This window comes from Cynocephalus volans, chromosome 12 (genome assembly GCF_027409185.1).
Source record: "Cynocephalus volans isolate mCynVol1 chromosome 12, mCynVol1.pri, whole genome shotgun sequence".
Classification (NCBI taxonomy): domain Eukaryota; kingdom Metazoa; phylum Chordata; class Mammalia; order Dermoptera; family Cynocephalidae; genus Cynocephalus; species Cynocephalus volans.
In genome coordinates, this window is record NC_084471.1 from 13,997,681 (window position 1) to 14,021,691 (window position 24,011).

At 38.0% G+C, this 24,011-nt stretch overlaps 1 protein-coding gene and 1 non-coding gene across 9 annotated transcripts in view; both read left to right on the forward strand.

Moving 5' to 3' along the window:
- The window catches only part of RBFOX2 (RNA binding fox-1 homolog 2), a 253,113-nt gene that overhangs the window by 123,896 nt on the left and 105,206 nt on the right, over positions 1 to 24,011 (forward strand). The window lies entirely within an intron of this gene.
- TRNAV-GAC (transfer RNA valine (anticodon GAC)) lies at positions 3,112 to 3,184 on the forward strand. Its single transcript has one exon. It is a non-coding gene; the product is annotated as a tRNA-Val (tRNA).

Below are 24,011 nucleotides of genomic sequence, written 5' to 3' on the forward strand. Positions count from 1 at the left end.
CAGTGAAAAGCCATTAAATGAATTTAGGTAGGATTGGGAGTAGGGTGAGGTGGAGTTTATAATTAGATTTTTTTTTTTTTAAATATCTATACAGATTAGAGAAGAGTAGAAGCACAGAGAGAAGTTAGGTGATTGTTGTGTAATAGTCTAAGTGACAGGGAATGGTATGATAGCATGGGCTGGAGAGAAGTGGAACTGTATGAGATCCTCAGAAGGTAAGATTGACAGGACAGTATTATGACTTGGAAGAGAACCAGGTTTTTTTAAAGAGGGAAGATGAAGGGGATTATGGATTTGAATCTAGATTTGATATTTTTGGGTAACTTTGAGATGTTCAAAAGGAAATGATTGCTTAGATAGTTGGCTACCTAGATCAGGAAATACAAGGACAGATAGAGGCTTAAGCTATAAATTTGTGAAAAATCTGCATGTCATAGTAATTGAAGTCATGGGCAGGTATGATGATGGCTTAAGATGAGAATGACCCAGGGAGAAAATAATAGAGCAAGAAGAGAAGTTAATTCATGGTAGAGGAGGATGAATCCTCAAAGGTAGCAGGAGACAAGGTTCTAGAGATCTTATTCTTTAGGAAAAAAACTAGCACATTAGGAAATCAAGGTAAGAGAGTGTGGCAAACAGAGGGAACTGAAAAATGTACATGAATTTAGCAACATGGAGGTCATTGGTGACTTTAGCCAGGGTTATTTTGGTGGAATGAGGAGTGTAGAAGCCTGAATGGAGTCAGTTGAGAAGTCAATGGGGAAGTGAGAAAATGGAGGTAGAAATAATGAGTATAGGCAGTTATTGGAAGGGTTTGACTCTGAGGAATGCAGATACTTGTTCATGTTTAAAAGTTAATTATGTGTGTTTGTTTCAGTAGAAGAAGTATAATATATGAGAGAAAGAAGAGGTAATTGTTCTTATGCTTTGGAAATGTGCGATTGGCTTTTGGAGTAGGGAGAGCTCTCCTGTTTAACAGGAGACAGAGCTGGTAGAGGACAGAAGAACTAGCAGCATCTGGGAGTCCAGAAAAGTCTTTACAGAGGAGGGGAGATAGACAGGTGGAATGAGTGAGGAGTAGAAAGGGTCATTAATTTTCCAAAAAAGGAATAGATTGGTAAACCAATATGCTTGTATATTGTGGGGAAACCATATGTAGTTATTCCATGTGGCTTGTATGCATGGGATGAGTGTAATAGTAATGGGTGAAAATTAAAAATTATGGAGGTCAGATTATCTAGAATTTAAGATTTTTTGTTTGCTTATTCCATTAAGGAGCCACTGATGGATTTTAAGCAGAGTCAGATACAATCAGATTTGTGTATTAGAAAGATAATAAGAGGCTTCTTTTATTATTGCAGTTTTTATGTTTATACTTTGGATGAAATTGGTTTAATACATAATTTAAAAGCTCAGAAAACTGTTAGGGACTAAACAAATTATGATATTAATAGTATGAGACTCAAGCAGTTAACATGTATTTATTGAGTAACTACTGATGCCAGTTATTTTTTAAGGGGTAGAGAAAGAGCAATGAACAAGACAAAGTTTTTTTCCATAAAGAGTTTGTATTTTTTAACTGGGGAGAGAAAACTGTAAACATGGGAACAAATAAGATAGTTCAGTAACTGAAAGTCTGATGAATGGATGCTAAAGGATGGTAAGCTTCCAGTTGCATGAGAAAGTTGCTGTTACTGTTTATTTTAATGTGCCATTTAAAATTAAATAAATATCTTTTGTCATGTTTCAAACCAGAATATGGAACTTTGTTGTAAAATTTATAAATTAAGGAATAAATTTGGAACCAGCTAAGCCAATACTCACTTTTGCAGGTTTTAAATTATAAGTTTGAGGGGCTGGCCATTTAGCTCACTTGGGAGAGCGTGGTGCTGGTAACACCAAGGTCAAGGGTTTAGATCCCCTTACCAGCCAGTCCTCCCCACCCCCAAATTGTAAGTTTGGAGGGAGAAAGTCCATACTGACAAGTGTAGGGAAGTTGGGGGACTCTACTACCAAGATACACTTCCTCAGGTTTTTTTCTCCACAAAAAAGTACATTTTTAGAGTTACAATATTCCTTCACTAACTCTTATTTTCCCCTCTTGATTGTGGAAATATGTAATGTTTTCTGGTTGAAAGCATTGCATTCCTGTTAAGAATCAGCAGCCTTCTCTGAATGTGAGCTTGCCGCTTCTCTTCACAAATTTTTTTTTCAGCATCCTTCACTAATATTAAATAATGGAACATATATTACTTATAATATAAGGCCAGCATAGAATAGGCACTCCATAAATATTGATTGAAAGGTTAATTAGGTATTCTAGGTGTAATGAAGTGTCTATGTAGCAAAGTGTCCAACTAAAATCCTGGGTTTTGATTCCACTTAAATCTATAGGTTCTATACTGTCTTATTTGTGTATCCTTGTGTTACTTATTTGAATCTAGATCATTAACTTAGAGGTTAAGTAAATCAGGGCATAGCTTTCATTCTTTAAAATAACTGTCAAATGATTTTTCCTGAGTCTGAGATGAATCCTTTAATCACTAGTCATTTTAGCAAGATTCCCCTATCTGTGGAAATCAGAAATAACCGATTATGGCTTCATTGTGCATTACATCATATGCTGGTTACAGTTTTGTCTCTGGCTAAGTAGTTAAGCTGCTGTATGCGTATACACAAGTCACATGATCTTTATGCTGTTGTGTCTCATCTGTAAAATGGGCATGATTAACTTCCCAGCAGCATTTTTAAATAGACTGACATGTAAATTAAAATATTCTTATTGATTTATTTATTGTTTATTGTACTTGTAATTGCCAATTAGGTAAAAAGATTTTGTCAAGATTAGACTAAAAAGTCTCACTAAACAGGACTGTACAGTAAATGCCAAAGGCCAGAGGTGGGGGAGTATGAGTTTGGGGGGAGCAGTTGCTATCATGTGGTATATGTTCCACTGCTATATTTCATTATTTGTAGATGTTTATTTTTATCCTTTGTTTACTTGTTTAATTTTATTAAGCTTATTAGAAATAAGGGCCAGCCTGTGGCTCAGTTGTGAGAGTGTGGTGCTGATAACACCAAGGCCACGGGTTCAGATCCCTATATAGAGATGGCCGGTTAGCTCACTTGGGAGAGCGTGGTGCTGACAACACCAAGTCAAGGGTTCAGATCCCCTTATCGGTCATCTTTCTTTTAAAAAAAAGTTTATTAGAAATAAGTTTCCTGGATTCATTGAAAATCAAAATCATTTTTACATGATGCTCAATAACACATTGCTCTGATGTTGTATGTTTGCAGATAACATCAATACCAGAGAAATTTTCACTATTGTTAAAGACAATTGGGATCGGAAGGGGGAAGGGAACAGAAATTCCTAAATGCCTATTTATGAGGCACTGGGTCAGGTGGTTTAACAACTATTATCTTATTTCACGTTCTTAATTTCATCTTACAATGAGGAAGCAAGATCCAAACCCAGCAGTCTTGCTTCAGAGTCAGCACTCTTAACCAGTTGCTATAATGCTTTCAACTAGTCTACAATAGGCAGCCTAAGATGGTCCCATTGACTCCCACCTCCTGATATTCATGTGTGTGTAATGTCTTCCCTTTAAGTATAGACTGGACGTACTATTCACTTTGAATAAACAGAATATGGCAAAAGTGATGGGATGTCACTTCCAAGATTTGGTTACCTCTTGGGTGCTTGCCATCTCTAGCTCTCTCAGAGCCCTTACACTGGGAGAAACAAACAACCAGGTTGTTAGGAGTCCTATGGAAAGGCTTTTGTGGCAAGGAGCTGATGGTGTCTAGGACCAACAGCCAGTGATGAGGACCTGGGGAGTGCCAGCAGCCGGGTGAGTGAGCTTGGGGTGGATCCTTGTTAGTTGGACCTGAATGACTGCAGCCCTAGCTAGCACCTTGATTGCAGCCTTGTGAGAGACCCTGAGCCTGAGGCACCTAGCCAACACAGCTGGATTTCCTTTGCTTTTTTCCTTTTTAAAAAAATTTATTTATTATAATTATTATTTTTACATTCTAAGATGTTGTGGAGCAGTTGCGGGGTGGGGGAGAGGGGAAAGGAGGAGAGGGATAGAGTGGAAGGAGGGAGAGGAGAGCATGGTTGAGGCCTGTGGCACCCCTCATTCTGGCAGGGGAGCCCAGGGGGCTTCTGCCGGCAGCTCAGTCGTGGGTGGGCTGCATGTAGACTTTGGTGGGGGCGAGTGGGACTAAGGCCCTCAGCTCCCCCCAACCCTGGGAGCCCGGGGCACTAACGGGGTTGGCCATGGCTGGGCTGGATATGAAAGTTGAGGGGGTGTGGCTGAAGCCTTAGGCCCTCCCCATTCCAGCCTGGGAGCCCTGGGGGCTTCCTGTCCTTCTAGGTTTTATAGGTGTTCTCTGGTGGTGTTAGACCTTTACTGGTTAATGTCAGAACTTTGTTTCTGAACTGTGAGTGTTTTGTGTTTTCTTTCAGTTCTGTGTTGGGTAATTCACTATCCCACCACTTAAACTCTGCATTGGAACTAATTTGTTGTCCTTTGCTTACTTCTAAAATGGGGGATCTTCCTGTAGGGAGCAGCACTTGAGCCCTGTGGCTGACCTAAATTGCTGCTTTGCTGCTGATTCCCTGGGGACGGCTTTTTGTGCAGCTCAGGTTTTAATTGTTGACCTTGTAAGCACTTTTGGGTTTGGTGAGGTCCTCTACACCCAGGTTGTATGGAAACTCTGGTCTGGACCTAAGTCTTTTCAGTAAACTGCACCCCCTGCAGATCTATACTCCTGACCAGTCTCCACTGAGTGGGTCTGTGTTGGTTGGGGGGCAGAGCATCGGTCCACTCTGTGCCCCAGTGTTCCCCCAGTGGGCCAGTATTTCCCATCCCCCACACTCCAAACATTTCCCATGGGATGGGCCATGAGCAGGTCCCTTGTGATGACTCATCAGCCTCTGAATGGCTCCTTTTTTTAGTTGTCTGTGGCCCATTGTTCCTGTGTGGGTCCATGGGAACCTTATGGGTGGTCTTGCAGTCCTGGGGGCCACCAAGGCCCTCTTCTCCCCTGTAGTCTCTGAGCAACTTCATGCCAAGGGCACGACAGCAGCTTTTGCCAGCTCTTGCTCCATGTACTCATCAGGGCCAGCCTTGAAGTGGTTGGGGCTTGAAATGGTCAGTGGTTCTTTCTTTCTCTCATTGTGGCTTCTCCTGCCTTCATGAGCACCATAGGTCTCTCCTCCTCTTCCCCTGAGCTCCAGTGGCCCCAGTTTGGCAGTCGTTGCTTTTTAATAGTTGGAAATTGGTTGATTGTGGGAGAGGGTGACACTCGGTACCATCTATTCTACCATCTTGATTGAAATCCCAGCTGGATTTCTGATCCACATAAACTGTGAGATAATAAATATTGTTTTAAGCTGCTATGTTGAGAGTGATTTGTTACATATAATACAGATTTTGGTACCAATAGTGGGGTGCTTTATAGTACAAATCTAAAATGTGGGAGTGATTTTGAAATTGGGCAGTGGACTTTGAGGAGAGTGTTAGTGAATTAGAGTACCTTGAACACGTAAAATTTGGGACTTTGAGGGGATTGCCATGAGGGCTTAATGGAAAGAAATTGGAGGAAAGGGGATCCTTGTTATGTAGTGGCAGAAAGTTTAGAAACACTCTCATTTGTAGTTATGTGGAAAGCAGAAAATGTGCCTAATGAACTGGGAAATCTAGCTAAGTCAACTTCTTAGCAAAACATTGAAGGTGCCCCCGGATTTCTTTTTCTGCTTATAGTAAAATGTGAGAGGAGAGAAATAAATTGAGGGAAGGACTATTAACAGGAGCCAGAACTTGATGGTTTTGAAAATTCTCAGCCTTTCTGGATGGCAAATGATGGTAGAATTAGGACATGGGTTCCTAGCAAAGATTAGTTCAAGGGCATTGCCAGGAGATTGGTGGTCTGTAGATGAAGCTGAAAGTGTGACTGTAAAACCTTTTGTTAAGACCTGAGAAAAATCAAATGTAGTGAATGCCTTAGGGTACTACCCAATCATATAAAAGCCCTCTCAGTCAAACAATAAGGCTTCTAGCCATTTTAGCAGGAGCCTAAGGTAGACAAGGGCTTATCTTGAATATATTTGTGGGTATAGTTTTATTCTAATGCCTTGAGATTTACCCACTGCAGCTAGGACTGAAAGGGAAAGGAAGCTGTTTAAATTGAAAAGAAGCTGTGGGTCACCCCTAAAATTCTGCTAGCAGGAAGCAGGCTGAGAAAATACTCAGCTGCTAACATGTGCTACCTTTCATGAGAATGGAAAGATGATTCAGAGGTTGGAACCAAGAGCCTAGATGTTGGAGGTGAGAGTCATGGAGAATTATTCCCCCAGCTTTGAGACCTATTCAAGGAACTTTCAACTTTTGTCAAGCTGGATTTCAGAGTCACTATGGACCACTGACTCCTTTGTGCCTCCCATTCCCTGCCTCCCCTTTGAAGAGAAAATTATGCTATTTCGTGATACAAGAGATTTCAGAGAACAGAAACCCAGAGGGTAGGTGAGAAAGGTGTGCCAGTACCATGCTGTCTAGACCAGGCTCCTCAGAAGCTATGCCTGTTGTTCAATTGTCTACTTCCTTTGGCTTTTTCACAGATCTTATAGTTACCAGAGTATATGTGAGAAACTGAAGCAATCAGGAGACCACATTTACCCATCTTGTATTGTCAGTGTCAATACACTTTCCCCACCACCCCCTGTGAAGCAGTTGCATTCCTATATAAGGCCAACCCTCTAGTTGTATACTAAGTCCTACCTCTGTTAAACTTTTTAGGACATGGATCCAGCAATTTTCTCTCCTCTCTCTGAAATCGTCATTTTTTTTTTCTCTTTATTAGATTTGTCCCCTTAGCATGCAGTTATGCTGTTCTTTTACCTATTTAAAAATAATACGCTTGACCTTACTCTTCTGCCAGCTACTGCTGAATTTCTTTTCCTTTAATGCAAAATTCAAAAAGATTGTTTATATTTGCTCCCACCATTTTTTCTCCCATTTGCTCTTAAACTCTCACAGTCAGGTTTTTATTGCCGCCATGCCACTGGTTACCAGTAACCTCCATGCTGCTAAATATAGTGCTCAGATCTCAGTCCTTATCTTACTTGATCTTTATGTAGAACGTAATATTACTGATCGTTCCCTCCTCTGTGATAAACTTTCCTGAATACTTGACTTCCAAGACATCACACTCTTCTGATTTTCTTCCTACCTCATTGGAAGTTTCTCCTGTAAAGGGATAGTGAAAAACAACTTTATTTGAAATAAGAAAAAAAATACATTTTATGCAACTAATTACATATCACCCCTACAGTAACTACGAGTCACATTTGGATGCTGTTCATGTGTTTTTATCCTTTTTGCAGCACTTCATATTTTCTGTCCTTTTTATATCCTCTTTCTTCCTGTTCCCTGAGACCTATGCTCACAGTTGAGAGGGTAGACATTCTCTTTGTACTTCTGTATTTATTCCTGCAAGTTCATTTCCGAGCTGTGTGAGGAATTGTCTTATTAATTCACACTCTTGTAATTGATGCTTTTTCATAAAGTGAAAGCGTTCACTGCATTAATATTAATCATATTGTAGAATATAGCCATGGGCTATCCTCCAGCCATTCTTTTGCAAGTAAAGGTTCTGACCATCTTAGCAACGTGTGTCCCCCCTCCTTTGGTCTTATAATAGTACAAGATCACTTCATGTATTTTTTTTTAACAGTGGTTTTTGAATATATTAATAGCTGAGAATACATTGAGCTGAGAAGAGTGTTAACATTTTTCTTAGAATAGAAAGAAACATCCAATCTCTTTGAAATCCAAATAATGTGCTCTTGATTTCTGTTCCTTTTCCATTTGTGAAAATACATTGAAGTTTAAGCCTGTTCTTTCTAGTAGTGCCAGCTAATGCAGGTTTTTTGCTGAGTAGTACTCAAGCCAATCCCAAACTTGTTCTGAAATTGTCACAAGTTATACTTATGCCAGAAGTTTTAAGTTCTTATGTCAGTGCTTGTATTACTTTTGATTCTGCTCTTACTTCTTTTGTAGATCTCTGCTTGTGTAGATCTGAATCTTTCAAACATATGATGTTTCACTTATTTACTAGTTTTGAAAGCATATGTACTTCAAAAGGCAACTTCCTTTAAATGCAGTCAGTTGCTCATGAATTGACATGCATCAACTTGGAACATATTCATCTTGTAAATTCTGATTCCAGATTTCAGATATATGTCCAATGGACTCTGATTTATCATTACTTCTGGTTCTTCTTCTTGTGCTTATATAGTCTAAATGCAGTATTGGAAGGTTTTTTAAAACTTCAACCCTACATAATTTGTTGAAGAGAGAATGGTTGTCTTCTTCTTTTTTTTTTTAAAGATGACCAGTAAGGGGATCCTTACCCTTGACTTGGTGTTGTCAGCACCACGCTCTCCCAAGTGAGGTAACCGGCCATCCCTATATAGGGATCCGAACCCGTGACCTTGACGTTAGCAGCACCACACTCTTCCGAGTGAGCCACGGGCCGACCCTGGATGTCTTCTTTGCTCAATAATTATAAAACATTTTTATTTTAATATTTATAAACACTATTCAGAACAATCAATCCAAAGAATTTTTTTCATTTACACATCATCTGTTTCCTTCCAGTTACCTTTATTATGTATACCTACCATCAGCATTTGACCACTTAGGAACTGTATCAAGTAAATTTTGTCACACAAACATCATAAGAGATGAAAGAATACTGTCACATGTCCTTTTAGTAAAATAGCATGATCTGAGTTCTTGTTGCAAAATACTGCATGAGGAAGTGCTTTTTGTTGAACTGAACATCATATTTCCTTTTCATTCTTGGAAATATATTGTTCACTTATTGATTCTTGACTGAAAAAATTTAAATTAGGATATATCATCATCTAAAGAATCATAATCTTGAGATTTCACTTATGTATCAAATTTTGCCATCATCAGAGTTTAGAGTGTTGCTCTCTGTCTTTGTATTATCCTTTGATTCATCTAATAATTGTGAAATATTTTCCTCTGTTAATTTTCTTCTCTTTACCATTATGGGTGGAAAGTGAAAAACCACTCTTAACTGTGTTCAGTGAAAACTAAGCTAACTATAAATTTGGTGTCTTCAGTCTTCTTTAATGCCTTCTTGAAAGATGATGTAGTACTTTGCACAATGCAGTAAGAAAACTGAAGGATAATGTGTTAGTGATGGTTTATTTCACTATCGCATCATTTGTCTAGGTGAGTATGCCATTGGTCCATTATTTTATTATTTTAGTCATTATTTACACGGCCGAGAATAGTTAATGACTAAAGGTTGATGAAAACTCAGAATGTTTCAAGATATAAAAAGAAAAGATCTCTAAAATCTCACAATTTATAAAACAGTCCAAGGAATCCGTGTTACTTGCAAGATAGAATGAGTTTTTTTTTTTTTTTTTTAAAGTAACATTTCTCTTTGTTTTTTGGAATATCTCTAAGAAGGAATAAGTTATAAAATATAAATTCTTACAAATAGAACTGCTCAAAAAAGAAAATTTGGGCCTAGTGGACTCTGATGGTATTATGAGGGTTAAATACTGTCTATATGTTAATGGCTCTCAAATGTGTACCTACAGGCCAGACGTCTCCCAAGAAGCTTATGTCTAACTGCCTTGGACATTTTCATATGTAATAGTAACCTCCAAACTTAAACATCCAAAGCTGAACTCCTGGTCTTCACTTACCTTCCGCCACCCTCAGACCTGCTCAACCCACAGTTTTTTTCTTCTCAGATGATGACACTTTTCTGTTGCTTAGGCCAAAAAAAACCCCCCAAAACCAAAAAACCTTAGTCATCTTGGGCTCTTCTTTCTTATTCATCCAGTTCTACTAATTAGCAAATCCTTTAAGCTCTGCCTTTCAAAATGAACCTAAATCTGATTCTTTTTCACTAGCTCTACTACTTTATCTCGGTTCAGTATTACCATTTTCTCTTGCCTGGATTATTGTAATAATCTGCCTGGTCTCCCTGCTTCCACCATTGATGCTGAATAATTTATTCAGATCACAGCATCTGACCTAATCCTTTAAAAATATAAATCAGATCATGCTCAAAATTCCTTGATGTGTTTCACTCAGAAGAAAAACCAGAGTCCTTACAGGGCTCTGGTCAAGCTGGCTCCTGGGTGCCTTTTGGACTTTGATCTCCTTCTGTTCTTTCCATTTCTCACTCTCCTCCAACTCCATTGGCCTTCTTGCTGTTCCTCAAACTTGCCAGGCACTTTGTACTTGTTTCTTCTGCCTGCAGTGCTCTTCTTCCCATATCCTCATGTCTTGCTTCCCCATTTCCTTCAAGTTTTGGCCCAAATGTTATCTTAAGGCCTTTTTAAGCCATTCTGTTTTAAATTCTCCATAGCACTTACCATCTTCTAAATATTTTAGAAATATCTTTTTTAGTATCTGTCTCCTCCTATAGAGATTTTTGTCTGGTTTGTTCACTGCTGTATCCCCAGTGTCTAGAATAGTGATTGGTGTTCAATAAATATTTGTCAAATGGGTGCTAAATTCCAGAGGTTTTCTACTTGTTACTTTTTCATTTACAAGGGAATACTTAGTAACAATAAGGAATTTATAGTGTTGGAACTCCCTTTGTAGTTGTTACCTGTCATTCTCTCTCATTTACAATGGACTGGTGTCCGTGTGTGTCCGTGTGTGTGTGTGTGTGTGTGTGTGTGTGTGTGTGTGTGTGTGTGTGTGTGTGTGTGTGTGTGTGTGTGTGTGTGTGTGTGTGTGTGTGTGTGTGTGTGTGTGTGTGTGTGTGTGTGTGTGTGATGGCATGTACTGTCCAGGCGGTACTGCTTTAATGGTTCAGGCTTTGGAACCGAATTGACTGGGAATTTATAGTGTTGGAACTCCCTTTGTAGTTGTTACCTGTCATTCTCTCTCATTTACAATGGACTGGTGTCCGTGTGTGTGTGTGTGTGTGTGTGTGTGTGTGTGTGTGTGTGTGTGTGTGTGTGTGTGTGTGTGTGTGTGTGTGTGTGTCCGTGTGTGTGTGTGTGTGTGTGTGTGTGTGTGTGTGTGTGATGGCATGTACTGTCCAGGCGGTACTGCTTTAATGGTTCAGGCTTTGGAACCGAATTGACTGGGTTCCAAACCTGGTTCTGATGCATCTTGTCTAAATGACATTGGGCAAATTATCGTGCTTTTTCGTATATAAAATGAGAAGAAAAATTGCAGCTATTACAGAGGATTGTTCTGAGCCATGTAAAGCTCTCAGAACAGTTCCTGATATGTACATAGTAAATATTCAATATATGTAATTATTACATTTGTTACTGTTCTAGATCCATCCCAGTTCTTCTGAGTCAGCTGTACTCCTGAATGGCAGTACTGAGAACGGTCTTATTCAGGGTGTCCTCTTACCACCTATTTTCTTCCCCTTTAAAAATATCATGTGTACATTGGGTCCTCCTTTCTGTCCTTCACCTCTGTCTCTCTTACTACTTAAACTTTAGTTATTTACATTCCAGCATTTTTTTAAATATTCACATTCTTCCCTTTTTCTTTCCCTTCCATTCTTCCCTCCTCTCCTTCTAGCAAGTATTAATTAATTATTACTTTTCCCTTCCCCATTCTGTTCTAAATCTTGCTGTGTTTCCTTTTCTTTGTCTCCATCTTTTTGTTCCATCTATGAAATAAAAAATTATTTTCCTTATGGTTGATTAACTAGAATTACATTTGTAACAGGGAAAATGGAAATATTGTAGGTGTTGAAATAAAATTGAAATTCTTTTTTAGAAAAAGTTGCACCAGTTACTAAAACCCTTGAAAGTACTCCTACTTCTTCTAAATCTCCACAGACATCTCCACTTTCTTAGTCAGTGATTAAATTTGTCTTCTACCAACCAACATGAAGGATGATTTAGGAAAAAACAATTTCCTCTTTAATTACAGTGGCATTATTTGTAATTTGCTGCTATATTACTATCTTGTTTTCTGTTATTTTTATTTCATGTGTATAGTAGTTCCGGTTCATTACTGGTTTAGTGAACTCAAATGCCCCCCACCCCCATTATATTACTAGGCTCTTGTAATCTGGTCTGGAAACCCAACTACCAGTTATAAATCTCTTTGTGTGTGTGTTTCTCTTAATGGGGAAGTGTGATCAGAGTTCTAAACAATGGAAATAAAAATGCATTTTTAGAATATGATTCATTTTGTAAATTTTAAGCCAATTATATAATGGCTATAATATCTTTTTCAGAGCAGAGGAAGTAAACCCATGTAGGCATTCGTTTAAAGGAGTTTTATTTGGAGGCTTTAAGGGTCTTTCATCTGTAAGGTGAGCTGTGGAATTGACTATTCTATATCATCTAATAAATGTTACAAGGAGAACAATATTCTTTTTGCTCCCTCTTCTTGGTATAATCTTTTTTTCTGGATACATTTCATTAACAAATTTAAGACCATTGAAATGCTACTTAAAATTGAGTGTACCTCCCCCCCGTATTAGTCTGTTTATGTTGCTAATAACAAAGTACATGGAACTGGGTGATTTATAAAGAAAGTGAAATTTATTTCTTACAGTTTCTGAGGCTGGGAAGTCCAAAGTCCATCTGGTGGTGGTGACAGTGACCCAAGGGTCTCACATTGCAAGATGGTGGAAGCAAAGAGAGCAGAGAGAGAGAAAGACTCTCCTCTTCTTTTAAAGCCCTCAGAACCACACACCTAATCACTATTTTTAATCTATTCACTGTGGCATGGTCCTACAATCCAATCACCTCTTCAAGGCCCCACCTTTCAATTACCATAATAGGATTTCCCACCCTCTTGGCAGTCACAGTGGGGGCTAAGTTTCTAATATGTAAAACTTGGGGGACACAATTCAAGCTTCAGGGAGTTTTGGGGTGACATAACTCAATCCACCATACCCCCCTTATTCATAAGCTCTGGGTTCTTCTTATTCTTTTTTCTGTTATATATTTAGCCCATTCATTCATCAGTTTTTGAATCTATGCTAATTGCCAGTAACTGTTTTGGGTATAGACAGTACTATAAGACATACATAATGAAGAGGGTTAGATTTCTACTTTTGTTTATTGGTAATTTGTTTTTTTTTCCAGAAACTTTTCATTTTTCTTTGAACCCTTAAGATTTACCTTTTTTACTTAAGTAAACTAAATTTTAACTTTAACTTTTAAAATTTACATTAGAATTGGGTAATCTATTGCTTTACTTTTATTTTTTACTATTACATAAAACAATATATTAGGCAGTTTTCTTAAAATTGGTTAATGAAAAATTTATCTTTGTTTGCCAGTAAAATATAAATTTTAAAATATAAAGTCTATACTCCTAAGAGGATGAGGAGGGGCTATGTGAGTTGGCAGGTTGGAAAAACGTTTTGAGGACTTGTCCATATTTTTAAAATGGAGGCTGGCTAGTTAGCTCGGTTGGTTAGAGTGTGGTGCTGATAACACCAAGGTCCAGCATTTGATCTCTGTACTGGCCAGCCATCAGAAAAAAAAAAAAGAGAGAGAAAAACCCCATATTCTTAAAATGGCAATCTATATCTTTATGGCATGGGTTGCAAAACACACACACACACACACGTGCATGCACGCATGCACGCACACACACACACTCACGCGCACACATACCAGTGAACATTTGTTATTTATAGTTGGTGGTGCATAGTTTGGGGACTAGATATGTTACTTATGTAGGTATAGAATCGATTTTGACCACTAGTTAATTGAATGAAATTTTGTTGAGTTTCTACTGTATGTAGGCATCTTAGGGAAGCTTTGCCTTTAGGAATGTTACCTGGATTTTTGCTTAAACTAAACCTAGCTAGTGGCCCAGTGGCCCCCTTCTCATTCTCTAACAGAAAGGAAAGAGAAGGAAAGAGGGGTAAGGTATATATTTATATTTTAAGTTTAATAAGTAAGTTAAAACTTTTCTTTTTGAATGATTTGCCTAAAGACTTCAATGCTTGTTGTCTTAATCTGCTAGGGCTGCTATAACAAATTACCACAGACTAAGTGGCTTAAGCAACAGAAATTTGATCTTAGTCCAAGATCAAGTTGCCACCAAGGAAGGTTTCATTCTGAGTCCTTTTCTCTGGGTTCATAGGTGACTGCCATCTCTCTTTGTGCTCACATGACATCTTTTTAGTGCAGGGGGTGGGGGTGGAGTGGGATGGACAGAGGGAGTGAATTCTCTGCTGTCTCTTTTTATAAGGACACTAATCCTATAGATCAGACACCCCCTTGCCCTCCCCACCCAGTCCTTGTTTTACCCTCATTATTTCCTTAGAGGCCCCATGTCCTAATTCAGCTATACTGGGTGTTAGGCCCTCAACATATAAATTTGGGGGGGACACGCACATTCAGTCCATAACACTTGTCTTTCTAATTCATAAAAAATTTGGGTATTTACTGTGTGCTAAATTACTCAACCTTGCCCGACCACAATTCCTTCATCAGTAAAACAGAGGTGTTGAAGAGCTATGATTGATAGCTACAGTTTATTCTAGCTTTTATCACTATTAGTTCCATTTTGTTTTCCCTCCCTTATTTTCCTCTTTCCCTAAGATATTTAGGATTATGTCGTTTTCTCTGTTTTTACCATTCTTTCTTTTTCTCTCATTTTGTTTCTTTATGTTTTTTATGCCTTATGTTATGTCCTCTATCTCCATTCACCCCTTCCCTGAATTGGACATATTTTTAAAGAACTTGTAAGTTTACTGTATTATTTATTTATTTATCTATGTATCTATGTATCTATGTATCTATGTATCTATGTATCTATCTATCTATCTATCTATCTATATCTATCTGTCTATCTATCTATCTATCTATCTATCTATCTATCTATCTATCTATTTTCTCTTTAAAAATATAGGAAATAGATAGCATATTTTATATTTCTCTTAAACATACCGAAAACTTTTCAGTTAAACTTACTCTAGATAAATTACTTTTAGTCATTTTAGTACATATTTGTTTTATTTTTCTGTAGTTTACTGCTTTTTGCTAGGCAAGTTTTCTAACAGCATTATTTCTCAGAACTTAGCCTGAGGAGGCTAGTGATACTGTTATTTAAGTATGCTTTTTCTAAAGCATCTAATTCATTATGGGAGATCAGTAAGTATGAGTCGAGAAGATGATGGTCATGTACTTTTCACTCTTTTTTTTTTTTTTTGGCAGCTGGCCAGTACAGGGATCAAACCCCGGACCTTGGTGTTATCGGCACCACACTCTAACCAACTGGTAACCAGCCAGCCCTACTTTCACGCTTAAGGGAAGGAAAGATTTTGTGCTATCCCTTCTAATTTCTCCCATTTGATCTGTGACATTTGAAAGTAGTTGTTCTGAAGACTCAGTGGCTTTTCTCCTTTTGTCAGTATCAACAACAATATGAAGTCAAGTTCATACCTTATAAAAAATTTGGGTAGCATGGGTACGAGACTGTGTTGATGCTAACATTTGCATGACTGATTGAGAAAGTTTGCCAGAAACAGTGTCACTAGGACTATTATAAGAACTAGATCATGAGTGGGAAGAAGTCTTGCCCTAGTTTTAATAGAAATCCTTAGTCTGGTGGGCATAGTCTTAAGGAAGAAACCATTCAGTAACAAATTTTCATAGTTTAAAGCCGTTTCTTCTGGAATTGACGATCTGTAATCCCTACAGTGTGGTAATGGGTATTGTGGTAACGGTGGTGATAATTATAAAGATGCTGATTAGCAGCTACTGATTTTTAAATGCCTACCATTTGCCAGGCTTAATACTAAGCATTTTACAGTCATTAACACATCACATCCTCTAAGAGCATCCCCATGGTAAGTGATCGTGAACAAATCATTTTAGCTTCTCTTGTAAACTCTTCAGAGGCAGCGATGAATTCTCTGTGTTCCAGCACTTGTTATAGTGCTGGACACATTAGGTAGTCAGTAGATGTTGAACTGATTTGAACTTGAGTTCACCATCTTGCTTAGAATTGTCAGCCTTTGCCTGCCCTTGCCCTGCTAGCTGTGGATACAAAAAGCTTCCAAGTTCAACTCCCTCTGCTCTGAATTAAGAGTTTAGTCTGGCCTTATGTTAAGGAGCTACTTTCCCACTGGTTAGCTTGTTTTTTAAGTAATCTGATGCCTCATTACTCATGTGCCATGGTTTAAACGTTACCCTTATTAGATTGGCTAGTCTGTTCACCTGGTCTTTTTGCCCTAGTGCATGATGGCACTTGATTAGGCTAGTTTGATATACCGTATTCTAAGACTTGACTATTTGCATCTTGACCTCTTTCTGTAGGAGATCAATCTTTTCCCAGTTTCTACCTTGACCAGCCTTTATTTTAGTTTCTTAATTCCTGCTCCGAGGACTTCACTATTTCCCTGTTTTTCCATTGTTGCAAATTGAGGCTGTACTCAGTCTGAAGCTCTTCTTAACTGTTGTTCAGAATGCCTTTCCTTCTGCACTGGACCTTCACAACTTCCTACTTTTTTTATTCCATTCTTTGACCTACACATTTCTTTTGTTCCCCTCTCCTTCTACCAGACAGTACAGTACACATTACTTGAAAAACCCAGTTATATTTCAGAGCATGGGTCTTAGAAACATGTTTATGCACTGCCAAAGTTCAGTTTCCCTTCATCTATCTCTCCCCAGGTAACTAACACAAATGAAATAGTGACCTTTTAGAATATCTTGCAAGGGAGATAGCCAACATACTAATTCCCCCAGGATACTGCTGAGTAGAAGCCAAGTGGCATGAAGAAGTAAAAATGAGAAGAGCAAACCTTTAAAATGAGCATATGGAACTAAGTGGAAGCAAGAAAAGCAAGGGAACCCTGGAGTTACTGACTCTAATATGGAAAAGATTTTTTGAAAACAATAAAATGCAATCCAGAATACCTTGAGAGCCCTTGCGATTTGTTTTCTTTAAATTTCATGTTCTGTGTAGTCATGTCTTTCAATATATTGGGAAGTGGATTAAATCATGTGTTTTTAAACTCTTGTCTGAATATAAAGTCAAAGGAATATAATTCATTAAACTCCTGCTTGTTTTCTCCAAACAAATTCTGAAAGTTCAAATTACTGGAAGTTAAAACCTAAAAATATAATATATGTTTTGAGAGGAAATTGAGGCCTGCTTTTATTAGCCATTTATCCAAAAAAACATGTTCTGTGTAAGTCCAGCCAAGTCTCTTCCACTGTCTGTATGTACTCTTGCAATATAGTTGGTATTCATAGTGTGATCCAGATACAGTCAGTATAGTTCTGTGTATTTTATTGATTCTCACATATGACAGTTCTCAGTTAACCAGAAACTCCTGGGGTTTCCTTCCCCCCCACCCCTGTTTTTATTGTTTCTCTTATGACACAGCAGTGATTGAAAATCTTCTGTTATCCTAATTTTTTTGCATATAGATTGCTATTTTGAACCTTGTGAAGGGGCTTTGCCACAAAAGTCCATATTTATATTCTGAATGTTTAGAGACATGATCTTACATGATCTTAAACAGGAATGAAAGGGAGGTATAAATTAGAATTTCAGGGTTAGTAAAAGAGAGACTATAAAGTTCACAAAAAGAATGTTTAAATCTTTAAGTCATAATAAACATTTCAGAAAGTAGGTTGTACATGCTATTCTGGGTTGATGGAAGATTCAGAAGATAAAAATGAGTAAGTATTAAAGAATAAGGGTTTTTAAAATGGTTAGGAAATAATGAGGCCCTATAGCTCAAGGGTTAGGGCACTGATCTTGTAAAATGATTAGGAAACAGACTTCCGATCAAGATGGCAGAATACACAGTCCTCAGTGTCACTCTCTCCCACAAATCAACCAATTTACAACTATTAAAAAGCAATGACAGCTAAGCTGGGGCTGCTAGAGCTCAGGGGAAGAGGAGGAGAGACCTACGGAGTGCAGGAAGGCCAGAGAAGCCACAATGAGAGAAAAAAGAAACCTCTTCAACCATTTCAAGCCTCAGGTGCTTCCAGGCTGGAGCTGCAGAGTACGTGGAGCAGGAGCCAGCAAAAGCCACAGCTGTGCCCTTTGGATGAAGATGCATGGAGGTGGCATGGGAGAAGAGGGCCTTGGTGGCCCCCAGGCCAGCATGACCACTAATAGGGTTCCTATGGACCCACATAGGAGTGAGGAGCCAGAACAACTGAAAAAAAGGAGCCACTCAGAGGCCGGTGAGTCATCTCAAGGGACCAGCATACAGCCCATCCATGGGAAGTGTTTGCAGAACAGGCAGTGGGGGAGATGGGCCCACTGGGAGAACACTGGGACATAGCAAGGACAGGTGATCTGCCCCCTGATCAGTGTAGGATCACTCAGAGGAGACTGGTAAGGAATATAGAATTGCATGGGGTGCAGTTTGATAAAAAGACTCAGACCCAGACCAGTGCTTCTGCACAACCCAGGTGCATTGGATTTCACTAAACCCAGAAATCCCATAAAGTCAACTGTTAAAATCTGAACTACACAAAAAGCCTTCCCCAGGGAAACAACAGCAAAGCAGCAATTTAGTTCAACCACAGGGCTCAAGTACTGGTCCCCACAGGAAGTTCCCCCACTTTAGAAGTAAGCAAAGGACAACAAATTAGTTCCAGCGCAGAGTTTAAGTGGTGGGAACAGCAAATAATCCAACACAGAACTGAAAGATAAAACAGAGTACCCACAACCAGAGACAAAGTTTGATATTAACTAGTAAAGGTCTCATTTCACCAAAGAACACCTATAACTCCTAGAAGGACCGGAAGTCCCCTGGGCTACCAAGCCAGAAGGTGGGGGGGGCAACCAGGCACACTGCCAGCACCACGGGGCCCTCCTGAGGTATGGAGCTGGGGACTGGACCCTCCGCCCACAACCAGGCACACTGCTAGCGCCACAGGGCCCACCCAGGGTCCTGAGGCATGTGGCTGGGAACCAAACCCCCTCCCACAACCAGGCACAGTGCCATCACCACCACCAACTAGGTAAGGAGCATGCCAAAAACATCAATTCCATATGAGCGGCCCACCACAGCCACCACAATAACCATGGCTGCTGCGAAAGCAGCTAGACGCCACAACCACTGTGCAGATGGTCCACCAGCCACTGGAGTGCATTGACACAGGAGAGTCACCAGCAGAGACCGAACAAAAGAAGAGGATGTCTCTCTCCACAAAGCCCATTCCAGAGTGACAGAAGAAGCATCTGCTCTACGATAATATTGGGGGATCTGAACATACCTCTCAGCATTGGACAGATCATCTAGGCAACAAATCAATAGAGTAACCATTACACTTTCAGAAGGAGAGAAAAAATCTAGGGTAATTAGAGGGAGGAGGGGGAGAGAGTGGGGGATGGAGAGAGATTGGACAAGGGGCATAAAGAATAAGTACGATTTGTAACAATATATATGCTAGTAATATTGATTTGATCAACATATGTCAACATCGAACTCCCAAAATATGTATAATCAATTATGATTCAATAAAAATTTAAATAAATAAATAAATAAACAAACAAACAAATAAAATGGTTAGGAAACACTGGTTTAGAGTCTAATTTTCTCAGAATGACTAAAAAAGGTTTCTTTGGTAAGTCTGCAGTAGAAGTATGTCATTAGAGCGTGTTCAGACTAAAAGATGTGGGATGACTTGAGAGAAATTCAGAAATGACCATGAGTTGCAATATATTCTTGACTCCAGCTTTTCTCTTGAGGATTTGAAGCCAGATTAGCTTAAACAACTGTTAAAAAAACATAAAAAACCCACCAAACCAACAAACTTAATCCACAAAGATCTCTCTTAGTGTACTAGCTCCTTAATTGGGATGTTGAAGCTGGAATGCTTCTTGTCAGTTGGTCCCTGACTTGAAAGATTTGCAGTGAGGTGGGGCTAGGATTTGGGTCTGTGGTCTAACCCTTAGCAGAGAAGGGGATTAGAATTTTCATGAAAGGGGTTGAGGATTAGAAATGAAGGTAAAAGACCCTTTAAGCAAAGGAAGACATTCAAAAGAGGTAGGATTAGGAAGTGGACTTGGGGGAAATACCTACACTAGAAGTATTAGTGATTTGCCATGAAACAATAGGAGTGTTTGAATGGAACAGCTACTTAAAGATGGAATTATCTCCTAACCTTGTTAATTTTCTGGATTATTATTGGGTCTAAATCTTTATTTTGGGCCTTGAACATTACTGAGAATCTAAGGAAAGCTCTGGACCAGGTCCCCAGAACAATGTACATATTTACAATACTTTGCACACAGTTTTCAGTGGATCATGGGCCCTGTGAAGCCCAACCATATTAAGGACAAATTATCTCTTCTGTCATATACTGTTGCCCAGACTTTGTGAAAATGTAGTAAACTTGGTACTACAGCAAGTATTTAGAGGCTAAAATATAATTAATGTTGCTTAACATATGAGTGAAGAGTGGATTAAATTCAGGGTAAAAATGTGTGCATTAGGGCCATACTCTTATGCTAGATGGTAAGAGAATCTGGATTTTAAAGGACTTAATTTCTTCTTAAGTCTACTTTTTTTTGAAAATTGAAGATAATTGATACAGCAAAGGTATGAGATATGTTATTTAGTGGACTGGTCAGAAGATCCTGGAAAATCAGCTAAAATCTAGGCTTTGCCATTCACTGTGACTCCAGACAAGTCACTTATCCTGTGATATAAAAGGATACATCATAAATTGATACTACTAGCAAACTGAATTGGAGGATACCGAAAAGCAACAAATAATTACAAAATTGCTCCAAGGCACGTAGCTTCCACACTAAAACCACAGGTAGTGTAGAACTGTAAGACAGAATCAAGACCACAGAGGCTAATGTGAAATCAGATGTTTCATTATACGGAAGCTCGTAGTTAAGGAGGAGATAGCAGGCTGGATCTCGGTGAACTGTTGAGAGTAAGGGCCTATATGTATAAGAAAAACTAGAGCCAGAGTGGGTCTGCTCACTGGGCTGAATAGGAACTGAAAGAAGGGTCAGCCAGTATTGAAGATGCATGGGCCAGTCTGGAATCCAAGGAGACTGTTTAAGCAGGTGAATTTTGATGCCAAGGCAAATACCCTAGGCAGTATTTTAGGGATAAGATTCTTGGGTAAAGTACCTGAGTACTAGGGACTCAAGGTCTTTCCAGTAAATAGGTTTTTTGAGTGTCATTTATTCCTTCATTTATTTTCTTTTAATTAGCAAATACATTGTGCTAATCTCCTATGAGCCAAGTGCTGTTGTAAGTGTTGGGCATAAAAGCAGGCTTGATTTGGATACTGAACCTACCCATTGCCCATCACAGAACTACTTTTATATGTTTCTTGTGAAGATAGGAATGAATCCCTAAACTTGTTAGCCTGAAGCCGTGGCAGAGAATGTGAGGAGACAGCATGGCTGGAATGAAAGGAGAGAATAAGACAATTCCTTATAGCAAAAAAGAGAGATAGGACAATTCCTGATAGCAAATAAAAGTTATTCTTTCCTGCCCTCACAAATATTGATTTTCCTACATTCTTTTGTTTTGATTGATGAATAATACCATACTTTTTGATGCAGTTTCATAAGAAACATGATTTTGATGGTTCTCTTTGTTAGTAACCATGTACATGTTACCTAATTTTTAAAAGGTGATTCCAAAGCATCTGTGATAGATCCTTTCCCATTGTTGTTTTAAATGGAGAGTAACAAGTACTGTAGTATTAATACAGATTTTCTAGGAAGATTCTACATATTGGTATTGGTCCTTAATTGATTTAAAACAGAACTTCTATCTTAATCCATCCCTCCCTCCCTCCTTTCCTTTCTTCCCTCCTTCCTTCCTTTCCTTGTATAGGTAATATAAAAACTAGCTTTTAAAAAGTGGTGTATGTTGGATATTACATTTGATAAAATAATCATATCTAAAAGTGTATGTTTTGTTTGATATTCATATTTTGTTTAAAGAAAAAGTTTTTAAACTCTAATGGTCTATTGGAATGTGTGAATTCTAATTTTTTGCTTCATAAATAATTTTCCAAGAAAAAAAGCTAATCAAACATGCAAATAGAGGGAACATCTCTTTAAGTTCTAATAGCCCTTACCAAACAATAACATTTAGTTAGTATATTTAAGAAACATGAGTAATAAAAAGGCTGTTAAGAGGAGGTGTCTACATACTGATTTTGCCCTATGATATAGGCAACTATGTGTTGAGCAAACAAAGAATACACAGTAAAGTCTGTAAAATGTTTTGGTAATTCCATAGGAAGAAACTTGATATAGTAACTATGAACATTAGGCATAGTCATTTTTTGGCATTCTGGGTGATATCACAATACAAGTACTAGCAGGTGTACTCAGATTATTCTTGAATTCAGTGCTAAGTAGTTTTTTGAATTTTATTTTTATAAATTTTAAAGTTTTATTTTGATGTGTCCTGCGATTCTATTTTTTATTGTTTTTCACTTCTATTTATTTATAATTAAAAAAATGTTTGCTAAGTAGTTTTTTAAAAATTAAACTTTTTGTTTTGAGATGATCGTAGATTCACTGCGCATGTTTAAAGTACGGTATTTGATGGGGTTTTGACATAGGTAAACACCTGTGACACAATCACAATCATGATAATGAATATATCCTTCACCCCCAAAAGGTTTATTCTTATCGTTTTGCCATATTTGTTTTTCTACTCTCTTTTTTTCTGAACCATTTGAAAGTAAGTTTCAAAGTGTGTGTGTTTGTGTGTAAGTATAAAATGTCCCTTTAGTACCCCAAAATTTTATATTAATTTTCTCAAAGCAAGTGTATTCTCTTCCATAACCTCTTATATAGTTATCAAAATCAGGATGTTAAATATAGATACTATTATCTAATCTGCAGCCCATATTCTCATTTGCCAATTATCCCAATAATATTCTTGATAACAACAGATAGACTTTTGTTTTCATTAAGTTTTTTATTTTCAGATAATTATTGATTCACATGCAGTTGTAAGAAATAATACAGAGATCTCATGCACCCTTTTACCCAGTTTCCCCCAATGGTAACATCATGCAAAATTATAGTACAATGTCACAACCAGGATATTGACAGTAGTACTGTTAAGATACAGAACATTTCCATCACTGTAAGGATCCCTCATGTTGCTCGTTTGTACCACACCCACTTCCCACCTGCCCCCACTCCTTCCTTAACTCATGGCAACCACTAACGTGTTCTCCATTTCTGTAATTTTGTCATTTCAAGAATGTTATGTAAATTAAATACAGCAAAATCCTTTAGGGGTTGCATTTTTAAACTTAGCATAATTTTCTAGATATTCATCCAGGTTGTTGCATTTATCATTCATTCTTTTTTATTGCTCAATAGTGTTCCATGGTATAGATATACCATAGTTTGTTTAAGCATTCACACACTGAAAGACATTTGTTATGAATAAAGCTGCTATAAACATTCGTGTATAGGTTTTTGTGTGAGCATAAGTCTTCATTTTTACAGGATCAATGCTCAGGAGTGCAGTTGCTGGATTATGTGGTAGTAGCATGTTTACTTCTATAGGAAATGGCTAAACTGTTTTTCAGAGTGGTTGTACCGTTTTACGTTTCCATCACTAATGTGAAAGTTATTCAGTTTCTCTGTATCCTTGTCAGCATTTGATGGTGTTACTTTTTTTTTTTTAAGTCATTCCGATAGGTGTGTAGTTGTATATCACTATAGTTTTAATTTGCATTTCCCTAATAGCTAATGATGTTGAATATCTTTCTGAATGCTTATTTAACTATCTGTATATCCTGTTTAGTGAGATTTTAGTGTCTTTTGCTAATGTTCTAATTGGATTGTTCTTTTTACTGTTGAATTTTGGATTCTTTTCATATTTTAGATATATGGTTTGCAAATATTTTCTCCCACTTTGTAGCTTATCTTTTCATTCTCAACAGGGTCTTTCACAGAAGAAAACAAAATTTTAATTTTGATGAAATCCAATTTGTCAATTTTTCCTTTTATGGATCA